Genomic DNA, 22,901 nt, shown 5'->3' with positions numbered 1-22,901 from the left:
CAACTGCTGAATAAATCAGAAGCCTTCCTGAACATGTGAGTTGGTCTCCAAAATGTCCTTTGAGTAAATCAGTTTGCATAAAAAGATAATATTAGAATTCTTCCATCCCTCTCCTGGGGGCAAGGAGTACTGTGCCACAGTGATTATTTCTCCCCATTCCACCCTCAGGAACTAACCCAGCAGCAACTAGAAATCATGGTGAGCTGCCTCTCTTCCCCCAGTGAATCATGTATGGCAGTACAGTGGCACTTGATTTCAGTGTCCGATTAAGTTTGCAGTAATCTCCTCTTACTGGGTCTGTTACCCATCCAATGTTTGCACCAAATGGAGAGAAGTAGAAAGTTTAAGTTTGCAGAAAAGATCAAGAATTCAGCTTCAGACATATTAAGTGATATGAAACACCTGTTAGACATCCAGGGGAAGTACCAACCAGGAGGCTAAACATCATGTTTGGAGTTTGGGGTAAAGGTCTTGGCTAACATCACAGATATAATCACCAAGGAAATGAGAGGAGTTAGAGAACAAGACTGAGCCTTGAGGACTTGAGGAAGGAAGCATGAACCAATACATAAAACTGAGGCCTGGGGGGCAAGGAAACAGGATGGAGGTCCAGAGAGCAGAGTCCACAGGAAGAAACATTTCTGGAGGTCAAGTGTGGTGAGGACTACCAGTCAACTACTAGATGTAGCCTTTCAATTAGTGACATCTGAACGTGGAAGTGGAGTGTTTGTGGAAAGGCGGCCTGAAATCCATTTGGTAAAAGCAATGATGTGAAAGAAAGAAGACAGTGTGCTGATACTTTCAAAAACTCTGGCTGTAACCAGGATAGTGGTCAGTCACTCAAAGGGTAAGCGGGAGTAAGGGAGTATGTCATCCAGATGAAAGAAAGAAAAGCATCTTTGAATGCTGATAGGAAAGATCCTATAGAGATTTTTTTTTTAATAATACAGGAGAGAGGTAAGAGTTGCTAGAACTACCGCCTTGCATAGGAGAGAGGTTTTAAAATTGATTTCTTTTTTTTTTTAAGATTTATTTATTTATTTATGATAGACATAGAGAGAGAGAGAGGCAGAGACACAGGAGGAGGGAGAAGCAGGCTCCATGCCGGGAGCCCAATGCGGGACTCAATCCCAGGTCTCCAGGATCGCACCCTGGGCCAAAGGCAGGCACTAAACTGCTGAGCCACCCAGGGATCCCCTAAAATTGATTTCTTATAGAAAATGCAAGAATGTCAGAAGTAGGGAGGTCCCTGGTGCTGGTCAATGCAGAGCTAGGAGGTTGGACTAGGCCATCCTGTCCAGTCTCAGAGCCAGTAGGGCCAATGTGTCAGACAAGATCCTCAGAAAGGCCTTTAACTGTAAAAAAAAAAAAAAAAAGGCACAAGAAAAGAGGCTGTTCTCTGAGGCTGGGCCCAAGGATGAGTTTTCATCTCTCCTCGAAGAGAAGCACAGGCAGATCAATCCAATCACAAAAACATTTCAGCAGAGAATGCTGAGTTTAAGTTTGCAGCACCTCTCCAGCCTGTGGCCAGAGGTCAGAGGACCGAGAGTTTGTAAAATTGAGTGCACCCCCAGGGAGGCACCGCCAGGGGCAGTCAAATCCGTGCAGCGAAACTTCTCCCCTTGGGTTTGTGCGCCAGAAGCAAAATATCGGGGAGAGGAGGAGGCGGGGGAGAGGGCGACGAGGAGGGGCCGGGGGAAGCAGAGGAGGAGGAGGAGGGGAGGGGGAGGGGCGAGGAGGAGGGAAGAGATGAGGGAGGGGGACGAATGGGAAGCGGGAGGCAGTCAGCAAGGTAGGCGGTCCTAAGAGAAGACGGAGGACAAAGCGCAGGTTTCTCTCGGCGACAAAAGCTCATATTGCTCAGAGAGGAGCCAGGCAGGGCCCAGGGCGGGTGGCTCCCGGTGGCGCGCCGTGATCGTATAGTGGTTAGTACTCTGCGTTGTGGCCGCAGCAACCTCGGTTCGAATCCGAGTCACGGCAGGAGTCTTAAGCTTCCCCATGTCTTTTTTTTTTTCCTGCCATGCCAATGTCACCTGAACCCGAGGACCCGGATGCCTTCACTGCCACCAGTCCAAGCTCTGGGTTTGTATCTCTCTCTTTTTAGTGCTTCTCTCTCCAGCCATTCCCAAGTCCCACGGTCCTGTTGGCACTGGCTCGAAGTCCCAAGAGGAAACCGAAGTCATAAAAATAAACCTAGAAGTCTTTTCCTTTTAAGAGCGAGGGAATGACCGAATGACCGTCCCAATGCCCAGCCAGGTTGATAGTGGGAATCTTTTCTAGCACACAGAGGCCTGATTATGAATCACACATGCCACAAATCGTGGTGGCTGGGCCAGTGCTGAAGAATTGTGAACTTCTGGGGAAAACTGGAAAAGATTTTGGGGGAAGATTATTATGGCTCAGAAAAATATCTATCCTTTTGAGCATCCAGAGCAATTTAGAAAGGGGCAAGGGGACCAGGTAAGGTGCGTGTAGAGGAGAGCCGACCTGAGATGGAAGGTGGTGGGAAGGAGACAAGCAGACCCCCAAAGAATTCCAGAAGCCTACTTCTCCCATGGCACAGCGCCCTGACAACACACAAGTGGCATCTCAAATCCCCTGGGTCTTGCAGATTTTAAATGCTCAACAAACACTGTCTTCTGTTTTCTCTCTCATATTTTCAGCAGTTTATTGGAAATATCAGCATGAAGATCTTCATTTCTTGAGGCTTAACTTGCCCCATTCCTTCCCCAATGGTCTGACATAGATTCTGAAACTCGCACTCACAAACCTTCAGAGATATTGTAACTGAGCTGAAGTGTCATACTTTGGATGTCCTCCCTCTGGCAGCCCCAGTGGTTTAACTCCACTCCTAGTTATTGACCATGGTCACCTGTATCACATCTACTTTTTTTTTTCCATTGAGGCATTTTATTTGCATATATGAATTACATCCTTAGCAAAAGAATCCCAGGATTTTCCCTCCTGTGTGTTTTTGCCTTGCTTCTTCATGGTCCATGATGCCAGCTGAGGTTGTCAGTACAATTAAACCAAACTGATGGGATGGGAGCAGGTTATTCTGCCATTTTTCTAAATCTTTCAGTTGTACATCAAATCTGGGGCTGATTACTCCACACTTGTTTAACCTGCCTGTGAGGTTCACAACAATTTTCCCAGCTCTGTGATCATCAATGATTTCAAATTTGCCAATATAACCATGCTTCATCATCACAGTGAGAAATCAGACTAGGACTTTGGAGCATGGCCTAATAAGAATCTGGCATTTGCCTCTCTCTTCAGCATTGCTAATTCTCTTGAGAGTATCCACCAGGACGTTCATGCGCACCATTGTGGCAGCTCAGCTCGGAGAGATGGTGGAAAGAGGATGGGAGGGGCCACATCTACTCTTTTATGTGTGTTCTTTCTACTTGGTTTTACATGGGTGAGGATAGGAATCAAGTATGTATGGACCCAGAAGGACCAGTGCCTGTTCACTCTTTTGCCACCAGGGAATGAGGAAAGTGTGATTTAGAACAGAGACAAACACCTGAATCTTGTAGTTCTCTAGAACATATTTTCTTCACCTCTTACTGGCCTGAGTAGCAGGCAGTCATGGACTATGGCCTAGAAGCTACTTCTTGGTAAGAGGGTTAGCATCCTGAATCTGGCACTGAATTAATCTGTAGTGACAGGTGCATGAAGGGGTAAAGAAGACCTACACTATAGATCTACTCAAAAAGTGTAGAGCTTGCTTAGCATGTGCCAAATGGTACGTTTACATGAGATGTACCGACCACATTTGCAGAGAGAAGACTGCCCTCCTCTATGGCACTCATGACCTGGTTTTACATTTCTCTGCATCTTACTATCCTCTTTGTCTCCCAGTGGATGTTAATGAGAATTACCACTTTTTACAATTGTTCTAAAGAGTTAAGGACCTAGTATGTATGATGGCACTACCTTAATGAGGTACAAACCAAAAACATGGTCAAATAAGCCATTGCTGTTATTGTTAAATAAAAAATCACATTGCTACTTATATAGAAGAAGGCCTTTGTATAGTAGTGATGTTGCAAACACTGGTGCAAAACTCAACATCTTTTTTAAATGACTGCAATCTTGTGCTATTTTGATAGTGATAAGCTAATTCTGATCATGGCAGGAAGAGTTTTGTCTATCCTCAGGATTAAGGTTTATTTCAAGATTTCAGCTAGTCTATTTATAAAGCTGATCATGGCCTGGATGTTTGCCATAATAGGCCATAAATTTGGGGAAGGCACAGGGAGAGGTCTGGAGAAAGGTAGATCATTGGAAGAACCGCTACAAGTTGAGGAATCAGGACAAGGAAAGATTTAGGTCCAACAAACTTTCTTTTAACATGAGTAGAAATCCAGAGGGAGCACACTAAGCAGGGGCTTTGAATATTAATTTCTCCCGAGTGTGCAGCAATCCGTCTGTACCCAGGCCACCCTAGCATCTGTTAGACTACCACGGCTGCTCGAATTTTAGAACGCTTACAACAGGAGAAACAAGAGAAAGCACTCCCTGGTCAGTGAGGAGCAGAAGTCAGGGAATAACTAAATCCCACAGAGAACCTCAGTCAAGAAAGCTGGAAAATGTATAGGTGGTCTAGGGATGAGCTGGAGAGCTAGGAAAAGCTCCCGGCTCAGGGTGACATTAATCAGAAGCAGCCTTACACTTGGTTAAGGAATAAAACTTTGATCTTAACCTGCACAGGCCTTGAAAGGCCTTCTTACTGCGTGTCCTCCAGCCTTCTCAGTCTTTACTCCAAGGGTGAGGCTGCGGGCACGACAGACTCCTCCAGGCAGAGGGACCAGAGCAAACTCCAATCTGAGCAGAACAGATAAAAGCAGTCTCAACGAGGAGAGAGAGAAATGATGACTCTGTGGTTTCTACCTCGCGGCTCTTGGTAGACCTGTGACTGAGAAAAACTTTAGAACTTGTCCTCCACCGCCTTAGCTAAAATATCTACAATCTTTGCTTTTCACGTTTCAGCCTGTGATCTGCCTGTAATTCATTTTTATGTACATTTGAAAGTATGGATTTCCCCTCCTAATATGTATAATTGAGTCTACAGACTTAATGACTAGTTGATATTACCTCCTGCCACCTGTCAGATATGATGGCTTCATTATTTGCTTCAGTTCTATATTGTGCCATCCATTCTGTTCCATGGGTTTATTTACATACCTCTGCAGAAATACCATATATATTCATTGTTATCCTTGGCCGTACATGTAGTATTTACAAGAAGAACCAGTTCAGGGGTGCCTGGGTGGCTCAGTCTCTTAAGCGTCTGCCTTCGGCTCAGGTCATGATTCCAGGGTCCTGGGCCTCATCTTGGCATGCTCCATGCTCAGGTGGGAGTCTGCTTTTCCCTCTCCCCCTGCTCATATTTGTTCTCTCCCACCCAAATAAATAAATTAATTAATAATAAAATCTTTTTTTAAAAAGAGAGAAAGCGGTTCTACCATCTCTTTCTTCTTTTTAAAAATGATTCAGTTAGCCAAAACTCGCTAGTCCTTCCAAGTATTAGAATTTGTTGGAATTCTGATTGAACTCACTTCATCTATAATTTTAAAGAAACTTTTCATTTTTATTTTATAAAGCTCCTGTTCTTATTAATGCCATGCAGCTCTATATTTACTTGAGCAGTTTTTGGTATCTTTCCATAATATTGTATAACTCTTCCTATGTAAATATTATACATAATTTATCAGATTAATTCTTAGGTATAATTTTTCAAGTCTTTTTTTTCTGTATGCTTCTGAATTAAAATTATCAACAGTATCTAGCAAATGTGCTACACTCATTTACTGATTTGAAACACTTATTGATTCTGTTTTCTCTATAGATATCATATCATCTGCAAGTAATGATTCTTTATTTCTTCCTTTTCATTCTAGTCTTTTCCAATTTTAAATCGTTCTAACAGACTATGATTGCACCTCCACATGGAATAATGTTATTTTTATTTGCACAGGTGTCAATAGATCTTATCTTTTGAACCCCAGATTCATCCCCCAGTTATTGAAGTCTCTTTTGAGGATTTCTATGCACATCTGAATTGCTCTCAACTTTTTATCGCCTTAAAGAATTCTTCCCCAAACATTTCTGAACTCTTGCAGTCTGGCACCCTCAGCAAACACATGATGCTCCTGTTACCTTGGCCTGTGCCTCCACTCAGCTTATGCTGTATTTATATTTCATATGTTCTGTGTCTCTAGTCTCATTTCACTTTTACACAGATCCTGGGGAAGGGAGTGCTAAAGGTAAATTTGACAAGGCAATGTACATTTGAAAGTGTCTCTCTTTTATGCTCATACTTGACGGAAATTCGACTTTCTTATAGAATCTAGGGTGGATTTCATCTGCTTTAAGATTGGAAACCACTGCTTCATTGTCTTCCAGCTTCCAGTGTCAACCTTGAAAAGTCAACTATTCTATTATTAACTGATCCTTTATGTGACTTGTGTTTTACCCCCTCTCTAGAAGGTTTTAGATTCTTTTCAATTTCCTCAGTAGTCAAGGATCAGATATTTTTATCCTTTTGACCAAATAGTCAGTCATCCCTGACTGCCTAGAATTTTTTTTTTAGGGTTGTGATATGAACCTGATTTTTTGAGGTTTATCTTTCTTGCATTTTCCCTATTATTTATTTTTAGAAGTAATATTATTTAGATATTACACATCCTAGTCTTTTCCTCTACTGTAATTTTCCCCTCCCCTTCAGCACTGTTTTTGCTCGATATTCCAGAATATCGCCACACTTTCTGATCTACTTAGTGAATTTTCCATTTCTGATAGTATATTTTTACTTTACAGGAGCCTCTTTCCTCATGCAGCTAGATACATCTGTCGGTTCTATTATTTGGTGCTGCCTCCACCTCCCTGAGTACATCAGGTTATTCTCAGCATGGTCCCATCCATGTAGCCCTTAGCCCTCAAGTCACTATTTGTTTCTGTTTTTTAATACCTTTCTGTAAGATGATCTTCAAACAGGTAAGAATCCTGACTTTCCTATTCCTGGCTCGGAGCGGGATACTGGAAGGGTGACTGGCAGCTTGGACCCTTGGAGGGCACCGGCTCCCTGGGGGTGGAAGTGGAATTGAAGAGGTTCCAACAAGGCTCACGGTATGGGGGCGAGGTCTCTGCAGGGGTCTGGTTAGTGCACAGCCGCAGCCACCGGCCGTGTGCCGTGCCCCCAGGCCAGGGACCTGTGCTGTGGCCTCCGCGTCTCGAGCACTCAGACTTCCTGGATGCGCGGTTCTTCCTGACTGTTTAGAGTGGCTGGACGTTGGCAGGAGCAAGACTAATTTTCCGTGACCACCTGATGCTACACCCCGCCTGCATCTGAGCGGTGCAGGCAGATGCATCTCCCAAACAATCCGCAAGTCTGTTTTTCTATCAGCAATCTCGGAAGCCTTAAAAAAAAAAAAAAAGAAAGAAAAAAGAAAAGACAAAGGAAATAGAAAAAAAAAAAACATTAAATTTTACAAAAAGAAATGAAGAGGAAAAGCCCTGAAAATAAGCCCAAAACCAAACCCGCTCTGTTTGCCTCCGAGCCTGGGTGGAAAAAGAAGCGAAGCCGCATCTGGTTCCACTGGGGATCGAACCCAGGACCTTCTGCGTGTAAAGCAGACGTGATAACCACTACACTATGGAACCGCAAGCCGGCAGGAGCCTCCCTGTCTCCGAATACAAAAGTTTCTGGAAAAATACGTTGAAAAATGTTTATACTTTTCCAATTGTGACTGTGTTCAAACGCAGGGCATTTGAAACCGAGTTCCCGGCGCGCCTCCCTTGCACACGAGCTTGAAACAACCTCCCGTAAAGTCATCTGCGAACACGTAAACTACGAAAAACTTCCGTAAAACCGCATCCTTGGTTTGCGCCCCTTCGAACCCTTCCAGACCGCTTCCTGTTCATCCCCACTTTCAAAGACCCGAGCCCCGAGGCGGGCAGAGCAGGGCAGCGGTTAGAACGTCCGCGCGCGCGCACCTGCCCTGCGTTTCCCAGCGAGTCCCGGGTGCTGGGGAGATGCATCTGCAGGTCGAGGGAGCTGCAAACCAACTTAGCTGCACCGTCGTAACCTCCCCTCATTTGCAACGGGGTCAGAGCTGGCCCGTTGGGATTGCTCACTAGTTAAGCTTAGGATGTGTATGCATTAAGGAGGGACACGAATACATGTTTTCAACGATCGGGGTTCAGAGCATGCCATCCCAAAATGTGCAGCTCTGGCATACTGCTTATATTGAGTTAAAGGCACTTGAAAAACAATAGGTAGAAAGAAGAGCACTCTTAATCTTCCTTTTACTTCCCCGAAGCAAGAGGTACAATACCCGTGGCAAAGGTGCCCCCTCCCGGTCCCAGGAGGAAGGAAGCCTTCTTATCACCAGAGCCAGGGCTTCCAGGCCAGGAGAAATCGGTACAGAAACCCTGCTGAAACTAACCCTTATCTTCCTGGACCCTTGTCCACAATTCACTGTCCTAACCCAACCCCTTTGTCTTGTCACCTTTTCAGGATGTTGGCACAGCCTACTATGTAAGCAATGGACTCTAACTGCTGGTCTGAGCCTTTGTTTTTCTCCTGAGGGCCTCCATGTCCATGTAAAAATCACTTAATGAAATGTGTGTGTTTTTCTCATATTGATCTATTTTATGTCAGTTTAATTCTTAGGTCTGGCCAGAAACCCTAAACATGTAGGAGAGAAATTTTACCTCCCTTACACAATTTCTCTCTGTTTCTTCCTGACTGTGACACAACATGGGTCTGGGTCTCCTTCGAACTCTGTGCTCTGGTCTCTAGAGCTTTGGAGAAGAGTTGGGAGACTTTTGAAAGTCAAGTCACTGCTGAGAGCCACAAAGCTCAGGAGGTTGTTCATGGGCCACGTGTTCCTTTGTGTTACCTGAGACCTTCTCGGTTTACATCTTTGCTTAGGATAACATTACAGTAGCCTTAGAAACTGATGGACTTGGGCGCTTATGCCAAATCCATGGTGGGCTAAGACCAGGGTAGAAACATATAATTGTGCACCTAGTAAACACTACCTAATAGGATTTTTTCCCCCCAAGTTCTGGTGGTAAAGTGCAGGATTACAGGAGACAGAAAGATAATCAAATTGCCTGAAGACAAAATAGAAATTCATAGATTTTCTGGAACCAACAAGAGAGGTTTCCAGTTTATATTGAAAAGGACATATTAGAAGATAAGATTATTTGCCACAAGCAAAGATTGGACTCATGCAAACTTTAAGTTCAGAACCTTGCCCACTCATCTATCACAGCAACTTAGAATTTGTATTCTCATATCATTTTCTTATAAGAACCAAAATACTTGTTCACAGTTTGGGAAGCCTAGGATTGACTTTATCGGTCCATGAAACATCGGCTCAGGCTTACAAAAACAAAAAACAAATCCTTGGAAGGTTATACAATGGGAAATTCATAAAATATAATTCAAGTAATTTTTAAATTAAAATACATTCTTTCCATGCTATGACTTGTACTGGGTATTAGGAAATAACTGGATTCTCCCTGACCTTGCAGATAGATATTCTAACAGGAAAAAAATGCATGATTTTATTAAATACATAATTGCCTGAAAATGTGAAGAAGTTAAGATAAAGGAAGTGTAGGACATTACATGACCAACCACACATCTTGGAGACCCTTACCAAACCAACGCTTTGAGAACCAAAAAACATATTTCCAACAGACTGTCATATAAAAAACCAATACACTTACCTAGTGTACTAGATGATCAACATCTCAAATGTGAAAAAGAAAATCTACACATTTTTTTTTTACAGAGGACATTTTTTAACTTAGTAACAGAGAAAGACCCTTTAAACAACCTCAAAAGTACAATCCATGAGGTGGGAGGGAAGATAAATCCTTAACAAAATCAAAGATCTGTCATTAAGTTCCTCCACTGACAAGTCAACAGACAGGTAACACAATGGGAGATGATATTGCAAGATCTAAAATTCACAGTAGCCCAATAACCACAATACACAACATAGCCCCCTGTGCATCAACATGGAAGACATATCAACCTCAATAACAACATAGGCAAATTATAAGAAAAGAGTGAATGTCATAAGATGCAGTGCCAATGGCTAACAGACATATAAACAGATGCTCAAAATCTTTAGAAAGCATAAATGCAAATAAAAATAGGAGATTCATTACTCTACAGTAAAAGGTTAGATTACAAATTAGAAAGCTGAATCAATAATGTTGAGCATGGACAAGGGTAAAGGGGCACATACAGCTGGTGGAGTGTGGACTGGAGAATAAAGTGGGATCAGTTAGCCATTCTGTTCCTATACCCCAATGAAATTCTCAAACAAGTACATAGCAGGGGTAGATGAAAAGGTGGTGTTATTTGGAACTTGTGAACCCATCACTGGGACAGAAGAAAGGAAATGTATCATGAGTGCCCACCATGGGATTTTATAGAGCAGAGAGAAGCAGTGATTTAGGTATACACAGGACAATTTTGATGGATCTTAAAGTCATAATGTTTTCAAAAGACATAAAAATATATAATATGCCATTTATGTAAATTTATATTTGTGCACAGAATGTCAACTTTACAAAAAGATGCATATCGAAATGATGTATGATAAACAAATTAGCTTATATAAGGAGAAGAATGGCAGCAGGACCTGAGGACAAAGGGAATGCATAAACAGTAAGGTGTTGTACGAAAGGACAAAGAGGTTATACACAGGCTAGACTGGCCGGCAAGAGTCCCAAGATGTCCAGAGGAAAGGAAGTACACAGAGGATCTGTCCCAAGGAAGTCTCACCCCGCCAGAACCCTGCCCTTTGTGGATGCCCAACGAATGCATATGCCCTCACCACTCACAAAGCACTGTTCTATCTTCGAAAAGTACCCAACATAAATTAGTGACTCAACATTTGTGGACAAAATAAATGAATTAAAGGAGAAAATATAAATAAATAAATAAATAAATAAATAAATAAATAAATAAATAAATTAAAAAAGGTGTTGCAATATCCAATATTTCCTCTAGATGGTGACATTCTCCATGAAATAGGTATTTAATTTTTTTAATTTGAAATTTTTAAAACTTTATATTGAAGAACGCACGTTTTAAATGTTGAAGTAACCGTTTTAGTAAAAGCTCAGAAACAGAGATATCTTTTCTTTGTCAAAAAATTGAGTAAATTGCTGACAAATTGCTACATTTCACAGAAAATGGTATAAATATGATATAACTGAACATAAACACAAAAAAGGGCTCTGTGGCTTAGCTGGTCAAAGCGCCTGTCTAGTAAACAGGAGATCCTGGGTTCGAATCCCAGCGGGGCCTTCTTTGTTTCCTTTTCATTTTCAACAGTGTGGTTACCATGGAATATGTTGGAGATGCCTTGAAGAGTTTATATGGCAAGTAAATGCTGTGTTCAGTTGTTATTCCAACTGAGAAGTCTCTTGCTAGATGATTGCATCACATGATGAGAGACTGGGATGAAGGGAAAATGAGTAACATTTCCATAGTTGATCACAGCAATGGGTTTGCTGATGATAGGTAAGAGGAGGTTAGGAACCCAGCGACAGTTATCTTGCAGTAGGTGATAGGAAGCAGCATCTCACATTTTGTCTTGGAAGTTTAGTGTGTGATCTCTGAAAGTGTGACAGCCAACATTTTCAGCTAAATGAGGGAGTTTGGTTGTCAGTGTAAGACAAATTCACAAGCCATGGCATCTGGTTTGAGTCAGACTCATATTTTATGAGAACAAGTAAGAGAGCATGGGGTGGGGGAAAGACACTCTCACCATTCTGGTTTAGGTCAACCCTAAGAACTGTCACCTCTGTGCATCAGACAAGCCACTGAGTGCAAGGGGCAAGATTGAAGCTCAGTAACATTTGGAAAAAATAAATCACAAACGGACAACCACCTTCCTGAATCTGAAGTGATACTGTAGTTCAGAAGCTAAAACGTACGTGTAGCACTGGCCTACACAATGGGCCTTTTGGTTTTATGGAAAGAGATTCCAGAGGTCACGATTGGAGTTCCTTGAGAGTCCCTGTCTTTAAACTGTCCTGCACCGTGCCTGAAATCCCATTAACACTCCACAGTAAACCTGATTTCATTTTCCTTGGATTCATAGCAGTTCTGTGACTCCCAACTTCCAAAGGAATGTGAACAAAGATGGTGGTGAAGGGTAACAGGTGATACCACCCCAAAATGTGCCGCTTTGGCTTAAGGATTATTGTGAGCTGAAACCAAGTGAGAAAAGCAGATTTCCCCAAAAGCTCTCTGTCCTCCCCCAACCTGCCTGGAAGCAGGACAGAAGTTTACAAAGAGGTCCCTTCTTCCCTCTCTCCTGAGAAAGACAAAGGTTAATCTCCAGAGACAACTTTAGGCCCTATCAGCCTGGAATGGAAATAACAAACTTTAGTTTTTATCTCCTCCCTCGGCCTGACTCTGCCTTTCTTGGTTCCATCATTTCACTACAGATTTATTGTCCTTTGTGAAAGGTGGTATATGAGCTGGAATTTTGAGCCACCTGGACAATTATTCATCTTTCCCCAGGGGGCTCCCACCTATACTCAAGGTAAGCATGTTGCCAAATCTCGGTTTGTTTTTCTCTTCTTAATCTTTCATTAAGGGAGTCTCAGTTAAGATCTCAGAAAAGCAGATGGGAAATCATCTTTCCTCTTCCCTCAGGTACAAGCCTCACATAACTTAAATACTGCAGTGTTCTCTCTTTGCAAAAACTAAATCCAGGGAAGTTGATAATGCCTTTAGACCCATAGATCATATATTAAAGTGTTACTCCTGCCTTCTACTTACCAAAACGTCAGGGAGGAAGAGATACGCTCTCAGGTACCTGCCAATCCCTTGTCTGAAGTGGAGCACACAGATCAGGAGCCAGACCCGCCAGCATAACACTGTTGGTGGCTCCAAACTCACAAAGATCAGAGGGAGGCTTCCCTGTTATTCCCTTCCCCAGGCCACCCTCACAGCCTGGTTGATGGATAGGGAGGCTGAACCCTCTCTCCTATTTCTTCTGCCAAATTAGGAAGAGAAGGAGGGAGAGAGTTGGGAGAAACCACAGAACATGAGACAGAACATATGATGCCAACATTTTAAGGTTTGCGAGATAGTAGATTTAGTGAAGATTTTTTTTTAATAGTAGGTTGACATGAAATCTTCTTAGAAAGATAATGATTAAAACAAACCCAAGAAAGCAAGACAGGCAGATCAAAATAAATGAAAAGGCTGCAAATAAAAGGAAAAAATTTTTTGAAAATAAGGATATCTGGTAGTTTATAAGAAGTTGCCTTGGGTTTTAAACAGATTTAGATGTCAAATCCTGAAATATATTTTTCAATGGTTTGTTTGCTTATCCATTTATTTATATTCTGGAACTGGTGGAATATTTCTCAAACTGATGAGTACACCTCAAGAGCCTCCTGTTCCTTGCTTTGGTGCTTCAATGGGCCAGTTGATTCACCTGGGAGAACAGTCAGACGTCTGGTATCTCTGAGCCTCTACAATGGAAAGCTGCTGTTGAGAAACCCGGTAAACAACTCGCTAAACTGTGTCTCAGAGGTTTAGGTACCTCAGTTACAAACTCGAATGCTTGTTCCATTACAAACAATTCCAACACAGATTTTTACAATTCTTATTCATTCATTTGAAGATAACAAAGTTAAACACAATCTATGTTGATAACAGCCTGGCACTAGTAGGAAATTACTTCCTACTGGAGACTATAGTGATGACTTATTGCTGACTCCTGGAGCCAGTCAGTGTCAAATTTTTCTGCAATGGGGAAGAGCATAATGAAGGCCAAATTTGAAAATTAAGTTTATTTATCTTCATTTATAATACCTGAGTTTGAAAAGCCATGAAGTGTATTAAAATGTAGGAAGTTTGCTTAATTTTGATGTGTTTGCTTGTTTGGTTTACTGCTTATTGCTTTCACCTGTAATAGGATAGGGTTCCTTTTGGTTTCCCCTTGTGTAATCTTCTTGGACATCAAATATTCTGTATTTTAGCAGAATGACCTTTTATAGTTTATGCTGACTGTGCTGTCTTTAATTATTGAAGAAAACAAAGGCTTTTCACTGAGGAATGAGCTACAGTTCTTTATAATCACATTACCTTCTATGCTTATTTTTAAATGCTTTATTGTACCTTTGGAACAAGTAGTCAAGTATTTTCTCCAGCAGCCATGATCTGATTCCTCTCTTGTGTTCAAGTGTCCTAACAGCTTTTAATTTTTGCCTTCCCCAAAGCAAATCCTAAATGTACAATAAAACTTTCAAGGTACCTTTTTCACCTATGATTGTCTTCGAGACTTGGCAGAAGGCACCTGGAAAATCTTAAAGATTTGTTCTCTCGCCCTGCAAAAACCAGGGCTATTTGATATGTTACTGTTGACAAGTTGTACAGAAAGACTTGAAAATCAGAAGGGATGCCAGAAGGAAGTAGAGGAAGAAGAAGAAGAGGAGGAGAAAGATTTAGTCTTCTCTGAGTCAAATTATGCATGGCTAAAATGTTAACATAAGTATTTCAGAAATTGTACACTGGATGGGACATTCCTGGAGATTTGTCAATGCTTTTACTGTCCATGACATGTTTCTCTCAATGTATAAAGTCCAGTGTTGTTTTGCCTGATAGTAGACAACAGGGTAGAGTATAATCAGTCATAATTCCAGCTATTTTTTTAATGTTAACTTGGTCGCAACTTTACTTTTTTAATTTGAATCTAGCATCTTCTGGGCTACTGAATTTTAATTGAGGATTTGCATCATTTATTAATTATTGATAAGCCTTATTAATATATAAATATGTAGGACCCACTCCAGACTTGCCAAGTCTCTTTGCTTCATATTGTTGACATACTCTTGGCATATTCTTACTAGGTGTCTTGTATATTTATGGTATTTGATGTCTCAGGATTATCATATGTTCATTTTGAGATTTTTTTCTCTGTTGAAATTACATTCATCCACTTCTCTAAATTAGATGCAGTGTTTTCTATCTTCTTTAAAAATATGATAGGTCATTATGTCTGTGGCTATTTTGTCCAAAACTTATTTTGGATTGGCTTTGTTAGCTTCTTTTGCATGCCACAGAAACAACCAAAATTCCTTGTTAGTGGTGGAATTCTTGTTATAAATTCTCAGCAGCCCTTTCACCTTTGGAAATTATAAGTAATAAATCAATTACAACCATTTAAAATCTTGTCATATATATATACATACATACATATGTGTATATATGTATATATTTTTTTCATTTTGTTGGGAAAGCACCTGCAATCAGCTTCATCTTCCACAAAGAAAGACTGACTCAAAGCTTTACAGGAAGAGACTACAGCACTGGATACACTTGGTCGCAGACTCCAAATGGCATAACTTCAACAACTTTAAGACCATAACCATTCTACTGAGTCTGTATTTCCAGAATTCTGCTCAAGAAGCACATGGGTTCATGAAACTGTGTTGGGGAAATAAAACACCTCTGCCAGCAGAAAGATGCTACCTTATCAATAGAAGAGAGAGAACACGCTTTATGAAGGATTAGCATATTTACATGTATATAAGGTAACACAAAAGTGACGACAAAACTATGAGGAACTCTCACTCATTGTTTATATAGCAAAGCTGAAGAAAGAATATTGACTTCTCTAAATCTGCTTGAGAAGCAAGAGGCTGCACCATTTGAGTATCCCATAAATCTCCTGGAAGACTCCTGGCCTAATTCTGGAGGTACGTGTTTACATAGCTAGAGGTTATCTGGCCCACCTTAAAAACTTAAAACTGAACTTAATCCACAGAGATATGCATCTCCATTCTGAAGATTCCAGGAAGGACTCAAAGTCTCTAGATATCCAAGGAAACCTGCAAAGAACAGGGAGATAGGAGAAGGGCACTTTTCCCTATATAAACAAAATAATTTCCATACCCTTACAACTGTTAGCTCAAGATCTGGTGGAGCAAGTAATTACAGAGGCCTGGATGAGGGATGACTGTGGTGTATGTCTGGAATACTGCTGATGCTGTTCAGCTCTCTCGTCTAGATCTACAAAAAAGCTCTCTCTCTCTCCTCTTAATCTGTGCCCCGAGCCATAACCATTTACCGGACTTTGCTTTTGTGAACTAAAATGATTGGAAATATCTTATTGCCTCACAACATGCTCATTTGTATATCTGAATCACAGCTTTACCTTTTTCTGAAAATCATCTTTGAACATATCTATATAGAATTTCCTTTGATTGACAGTATGCTTTGGAGCTCCTACTTTAGCATCACCTGAAAGATCAAATGGTTTCACACAGAAAGTGTTTTAATCACAACATATAATTACAGGTGTCCTCTTTCTACCCTCTCTCCAGCCCTACTTGTAGACTTCCTGAGTCAGGAGTAAGAGGAAATTAAAAGTTCAGATGCAACTTCTGGCTAGTTGGACCAACCCAATTGAAAATAGGCTGTTTCTGTACAGTATATAACAGTAAGTATGCTGTTCGACAGCTCGGTATATGCTGATGGAGAGACACCTCCAAGGTACATGAATTGAAAAAAGCAGGCTGCAGAATAGTGTGTAAATGTGACATTTCACTTAACTAGGAAGAGAACATTTATTTTCATATGTACGTGTCCATGCCTAAAGAAAATCCAGGAGCATACAGGTGAATTAGGAATAGGAGTAACATAGGGGAGACCCTGGTGAGAAGTGACATAAGGGAGTAGTGCTGAAAAGCGGACAGGTGGGGGGAGCACCCATTTAGATACTGACCACGTGAAGGTTTTACCTTATCCAAGAAAAAACAAAACCGGGGGTGAGGGTGGGCTCATGGGGCTGGTGTGCAGGTGTCGCAGGGCCCCGGTTCCCGCGGCAGGTGCGGGGCGGAGAGGGCCGTGTCCTGGCAGGCTGTCAGCGCATGGAGAGCTCAGCAGCGTCCCGTGGCCGCTGCCCCTTCATCCTCCAAGTCAGCAAAGGCCTTGGCCAGTCCTTGTACTTCGAACCTGTAGTCATGGTATTTACCATTGAGAAGCAGGTATCCTTTATTAATATTTTAAACAGGTTTTTCAGACTTTAATTTCGATCTTGTCACTCACTGTTCTTGACGTGGACGATGCATCACTGACTCCCCCAGACGCAGCCCCACTGTCTCGGATTCCCTGAGCATCGCCTACGTCCCCAGCACGCTTGATACACTTCTTTATTACATTATTATTCCACCCGTGTGGCCAATGTCACTCTCGCGGCTCTGGAACAAGAGGGAGAGCAGAGCAGGTTGGCAGCCCGCGGGGCAGTGCGAGGGCCTTGGGGCAGCAGGTGGCAGAGGGCGGGGAGGGTCCCGAGGAGGACGGGAGGTGCGCTAGGACCCGGGGCGGCCCGAGGCTCCGCCCACTCTCCCCCGCCCCCCACCCCCGCGCTGCGTCCACGAGACTGCAGAGCTCGAGCAGTGCGCGGCACGGGGGGCACCGGTACCCGGGGCTAGTGGGGACGGTTCCCCCGGCGCGGGCCGCCCGCTCCCGGTATCCTGCACGGCGTCAGCACGGCGCCCCAGGCGAGCAAAGCACGCTCCGAGCGCCCCTCCGGCCCCTCCCGAGAGGCAGTACCGCCCCCTCTGCGCTCCGGGACCCCCCTCCTTTGTTCAAATACCCGAAGCTCCCAAACACTCTGCTCAGCAGAGGCCCGGTCCCTGGGTGTAAGGCAGACTGTAGGGCGTACCGGACCGGAAAGGAAAAACAAGTGCGTGGCCCGTACGGGGATCGAACCCGCGACCTTGGCGTTATTAGCACCACGCTCTAACCAACTGAGCTAACCGGCCACTCGGGCGCCTCTGCTTGACTTAAATCTTTTAAAGTCACATCCAGCCAAGTTCCACCGGCGGAAGGTTAGGGAAAGGGAAAAGAGCCTTCCTGGGACGGACACAGCCGAACCCGGCTCCTTCCTGGGTCAACTCAGTCCCGCGCTCCCGCACCCGCAATCCTTGGCGTCCGGGTCTGGAGCCGAAGTGATGCTGGCGGGACGCGAGGTGGAGCCCGAGCGCGGGGCCGGCGTCGGCGGGGGCGGGGACCGTGGGAGCGTCGGAGCCCTCCCGCCCCAGGGCACTGAGACACCCCGCAGCGGCCACCGGAGAGGCGGGACCAGGGCGCGTCCGGCGTGGGGGCCGTATCTTGTCTCGGTGGGACCCTGCAGCCCTCTCGGCTCTCTTCTGACCGACCACCCCCCAGCTGCACTTTATGCAAACGTGTATCTGAGTCACACTCGAAAGACACGTTTTCTCTTCTTTTTTTCTGTTGGAGAAAAAAGAGCTCTATCGACGAGGCTGATCGACTATTTATGTATCTGTTTTGCAGTATGCAATTTATAAATTCGGTTTTGAATTTAAAAATAAGAGCTAAAGGATCATATTTCTTATCTTGAGCACATTTCTCTGAGCCAGCGTCCTCTGTAGGAACGAGCGCTTATCTGCATTTGCTTGGTCCTCTAGGAAAGATTCAGCGGAAGGTGAATTGAAAACCAGATTTTTTTTCTCTCTCTCTTTCTCTGGCGTCCCTTTTCTCTTTGTGCTTTACTGCCTCTCCTTGGTTTTCCAAACCCTTTTGAAGGGCCGGAGAGTCAGCTGTTTGGGCTCCTGGGCATCCTCTTTGCTCTCCAGGCTTCCCTCGGCTACTTTTCTTGTCTGGGAGATCTCTCTCCTTCCAGAGAGCCTTAGAGAGATTTCTCTCGGCTCTCAGGCCTGGTTCCTGGAAGTATACTATAGAGACCCTTGGATTGGTTTGCCCTGAGCTGTCCTGCAGGCTCCCTGACTTTAGAAGGCTTTGCCCTTTGCCCTTGGGGGTGCCTCCAAGGGTATTTCCACTTTCTGGCCTTTTCTCTCAGCCCCTTTTTGCTTACTCTCCCCAGCCATAGTGGTTTGGGCTGCATGGAATTCTCAGCTTGGGTCAAGCAGGCCTACTGACAAACCTTAAAGATCCCTTAGAGTTTCTTCTAGTGTTTCCTAATCGGGTCTTTGGGTCTTTGGGTTTGTCTTCCTTTGCCCCTCTGTCCATCTGCCAGGGATAAAGGCAATCAGAGGCCTCTTTTCTTCTATGAAGGCCTCTTTGTGGAATTCAGTTTCCTTACATTCTTGTTTTGGTTTGGTTTGGGTTTTGTTGTTGTTGTTGTTGTTGTTGTTGTTGTTGTTGTTTTAATTGGAGTTCGGTTTGCCAACATATAGTATAACACCCAGTGCTCATCCTGTCAATTGCCCCCCTTAGTGCCTGTCATCCAGTCACCCCATCCCCCTGCCCACTTTCTCTTCCATTACCCCTTGTTCGTTTCCCAGAGTTAGGAGTCTGTAATGTTTTGTCACCCTCTCTAATTTTTCTCACTCATTTTCTCTTTCCCCTATAATCCCTTTCACTATTTTTTATATTCTCCCACGGAGAAGGACAATCCTTACATTCTTTTGTATCCTCGACTCCCTGATGGGTTCAGAAACCTGATATTTCCAAGTTTTTGGCCTTTCTTTCATTAGTAGGTTGAGAGAGACAAGCTGTTGCAACTTGTACAACCCAACCAAATGTTTCCAGATTTCTGTGTCAAAACTGCTTTCCTCATCCTTGAAACTTGTTCCTTTAAAATATATATGGTAACAGCCTGCTTTCAATAAAGAAATTAACCATTTGTGGGCCTACTTTGTGCGAGGTGATTTGCATGTTGTCTCATGTAAACTTTCCATCACACATCTTTTATTCAATTGATATTAAGAGATAGCCATGATTGTCCTATTGAAGTTGGGAAAAATGAGAAATATTATATACATGTTGCCATGGAAACTTTCAGAAGTGAAATGGCTGGCCACTTACAGTTGCATTGCCAGGCTTTATTTAGACTTCTGGGGGAGCTTGTTGGCCACCGCAGGAGCAAAAGAATGTCATTAGAGTTTAGGATACATTTCAGAAAGTTACCATAATGCTGTTCACTGATTTGACAAATGTTTATGGGCATTCTGCTCTGGCCCAGTCTAGTCTTCACCATGGCAGCCCATAATGGCCCAGAGCCACACATGGTCCCCCCCTTACCACCTCCCAGAGCTTAAAATCCGGTAGCACCCATAGCTTCTAAGTGGTTGTCTTCTAAGTAGGCATGATCTTCTCCACATAGGCAATATCTTCATTTTACCTTAAGAAGGATCTTCTCTTGTTCTTCACATCTTATACTGATGTATTTTCTGACAAATGATCAGGACAGATTAGCTACACTGTCCAGGAAAGCAGTTAAACTATTTGCCATGGAAAACATCTCTATTTGGGCTTCATGGCACATCCACTTAAACAGAATATCCTGTGTTAGAAACCTTCTCCCTTTCTTTCTGTAATTTTGGAGAGTATTGTCACCAGCAATGTTGAAGACAGCTTAACAGAGCATGCTGTGTGTTGTTTAGAAGTTAAATGACAGAGAAAATCATGAACCTTGATGTCAGCTAGGAAGTTAGGGTTCTGAGTTCAGGAGTTGACCGTGTGGCCTTCTGTAGAGAAATGCTAATGTGAAGAATTGGTCTATGTAAAAGTTCCTCTGGAAAATCACTCCCAGTGGGGCCTCAAGAGAATATTTAAATTCTGTCTTGGAAACTGTGGAGTGCAGAATTTTCATTCTGTAACCACCAACAAATTGTAGAGAGCAGTGAAGTCTGAATGGGATGTAGGATTTGGTACTTGGGCTCAGTATGTATTTGCCATATAGAACAAGTGATCAAATTTCACTAGTCTCCATGCATTATTATTCTACTTCTTCTGGTTTCCTCTTATCACCATCAGAGCATCCACTGTAGCTACAGGAAGTTGCTGTTCAACCAAATTTTGAAAATGAAAACAATGAATAGCCAATCTCTTCTTTCAGTCGCAAGGAAATAGGACATGCATTCAAAGGAACATAATAAAAAAATAAGAAAAGCAAACAAATCTGGTATAATTTATATAAATTGTTCCCATGAGGATTCTTTCCCATGGACTAAACTCTCTAAAGCCACAGGAACAGGAAAAATTTAAGTCATTCTTAACAGAAGTTGAAAGTGTCATGCTACTTCTCATCACTTGTCCAAAGCTCATATAAAAATTAGGTAAAAGTATTTTGAGCAAAGAGTCAAATCTGTATCTGAAATTATCATTTCAGGACAGCAAATGAGTCATCATGTTCCACTTGTGTGTTGCTAGAAGTGGTACCTAGATATGAAAAATGTCATCAGTAACAATGTGCAATTCCCTAAACACTGTAAAGTGTAGTGGCTTTGAGCAAAGGAAGGGAAGAGAACTCACAGGTTGGTTATGAATGAAGAGAGGGCAGCACAGGTGCCACTTCAGCCCATTCTAGGGCAGAAGAATAAGAGAAAGGATTCATGAGAGGATATCAAAAATAAAGGTGGGACCAGATGTGACCTGGTTGTGAAAATTATGGCATATTAGGTTCTGGCTATTGTGAAAGCTTCACCCAGGAAGTAACCAGATGATATCTTGAAGGAACAGAGATCATTTGGCAACACCAAACAGACAAGCAGAAGGAAAAACAACAGAGAGCAAATGAAACAACAATATAAAAAATGTTTTGAGATCTGAAGGTATTAGAGAATACTTAAGTATTTTTAGAAAGATTTTATTTATTTATTCATGAAAGACAGAGAGAGAGAGAGAGAGAGAGAGAGGGAGGGAGAGGCAGAGACACAGGCAGAGGGAGAAGCAGAACTCAATTCCGGGACTCCAGGAGCACGCCCTGGGCTGAAGGCAGGCGCTAAACTGCTGAGCCACCCAGGGATCCCTGCTTAAGTGTTTTTGATTAATTTTTTTAGTTTGAGATCATTATGGATTCATATACAGTTGTAAGAAATAATACAGAAAGATCCCTGGTACTCTTTACCATCTTCCACAAAGGTATGATCTTGTAAAACAAGATTACAACCAGCATACTGACATTCAAACAATCACAATCCAGAATATGTACAACAGCTTGAGAATTCCTCAAGTTCACCTTCTATGACCACAAACACTTCCCTGCTACCTGCATTAACCCCTAGTTAACCTTAACCCCTAGTGACCACTAATCTATCCACCATTTCTATAGTTTTACCATTTCAAGAATGTTATGTACATGGCATTATACAGTGTTTAACCTTTGGGAATTTTTTTTTTCACTCCAAAATTCTCTGCAGATTTATCCAGATTCTTACAGATATCAATAGTCGATTCTCCTTTGTTGCTGAGCAGTATTCCATAGCAGGATGTTCAGCCATTCACTCCTTGAAGGACATCTGGATTTTTTTCTAATCTTGGCTAGTATGAATAAAATTGGTACAAACATTCACACACAGTTGAAGGAGATGAAAAATAATTTTCCCTTTACCCTTTTCAGTTCTTGGCTGAGACACTCCCACCACCCATTATAAAAGATTAACAAAAGTAAAAGAAACTGAAGTTGAATAACAAGTTTAGTAACAGAAGTTTAAGAAGCTTAATAACAGTAAAAGAAAATGAAGTTTAGTAACAGACCCAGGAATACTGTGTAACTACCATGTATACAGAAGATATACATATCGTTAAACTTGTTTCTTCTTCTCTTGCTAATTTGTCTTTTATTGCAGAGAAGTCTCTGCCAAGAATCTAGAAGGATGGAGGGAAAAATATTTTTCCTCCTCTACATAGTTATTTGTGTGAACGTAAGTCTTTATTTCTCTGGGATAATTGCCAAGGAGAGCAACTGTTGGTCCTGTGGTGATGTCATATTTAGTTTTTAAAGAAAATATAGAGTATTTCCAGAGTAGCTGTATTACATTCCCACCAGTAATTTATGAATGCATTAGTTTGCTAGGGCTGCTGTTGTTCTGTATTAAGTTCACAAATTCTTTCCTATGTCCCTTGCATT

General features: G+C 42.5%; 1 long non-coding RNA gene, 4 other non-coding genes and 1 pseudogene across 5 annotated transcripts; 2 read left to right on the top strand and 4 right to left on the bottom strand.

Annotated features, from left to right (window-relative positions):
* The first annotated feature begins 1,908 nt into the window (after nucleotides 1-1,908).
* On the top strand, nucleotides 1,909-1,980 carry TRNAH-GUG (transfer RNA histidin (anticodon GUG)). The gene has a single exon. It is a non-coding gene; the product is annotated as a tRNA-His (tRNA).
* Nucleotides 1,981-2,504: 524 nt separating this feature from the next.
* Nucleotides 2,505-3,331, bottom strand: LOC144306603 (small ribosomal subunit protein uS8 pseudogene; annotated as a pseudogene).
* Nucleotides 3,332-7,595: 4,264 nt separating this feature from the next.
* On the bottom strand, nucleotides 7,596-7,668 carry TRNAV-UAC (transfer RNA valine (anticodon UAC)). Its single transcript has one exon. It is a non-coding gene; the product is annotated as a tRNA-Val (tRNA).
* A 3,602-nt stretch (nucleotides 7,669-11,270) lies between these two features.
* Nucleotides 11,271-11,344, top strand: TRNAT-AGU (transfer RNA threonine (anticodon AGU)). Its single transcript has one exon. It is a non-coding gene; the product is annotated as a tRNA-Thr (tRNA).
* Nucleotides 11,345-16,593: 5,249 nt separating this feature from the next.
* On the bottom strand, nucleotides 16,594-18,080 carry LOC144306367 (uncharacterized). The gene is made up of 3 exons (XR_013373433.1): nucleotides 17,983-18,080; nucleotides 17,111-17,262; nucleotides 16,594-17,017 (listed from the first exon to the last, which is right to left on the bottom strand). It is a non-coding gene; the product is annotated as an uncharacterized LOC144306367 (long non-coding RNA).
* Nucleotides 17,756-17,829, bottom strand: TRNAI-AAU (transfer RNA isoleucine (anticodon AAU)). The gene has a single exon. It is a non-coding gene; the product is annotated as a tRNA-Ile (tRNA).
* Nucleotides 18,081-22,901: the final 4,821 nt, after the last annotated feature.

The sequence above is a fragment of the Canis aureus genome, chromosome 37 (genome assembly GCF_053574225.1).
Source record: "Canis aureus isolate CA01 chromosome 37, VMU_Caureus_v.1.0, whole genome shotgun sequence".
Taxonomy (NCBI): domain Eukaryota; kingdom Metazoa; phylum Chordata; class Mammalia; order Carnivora; family Canidae; genus Canis; species Canis aureus.
This window is presented reverse-complemented; position numbering and strand designations above follow the sequence as displayed.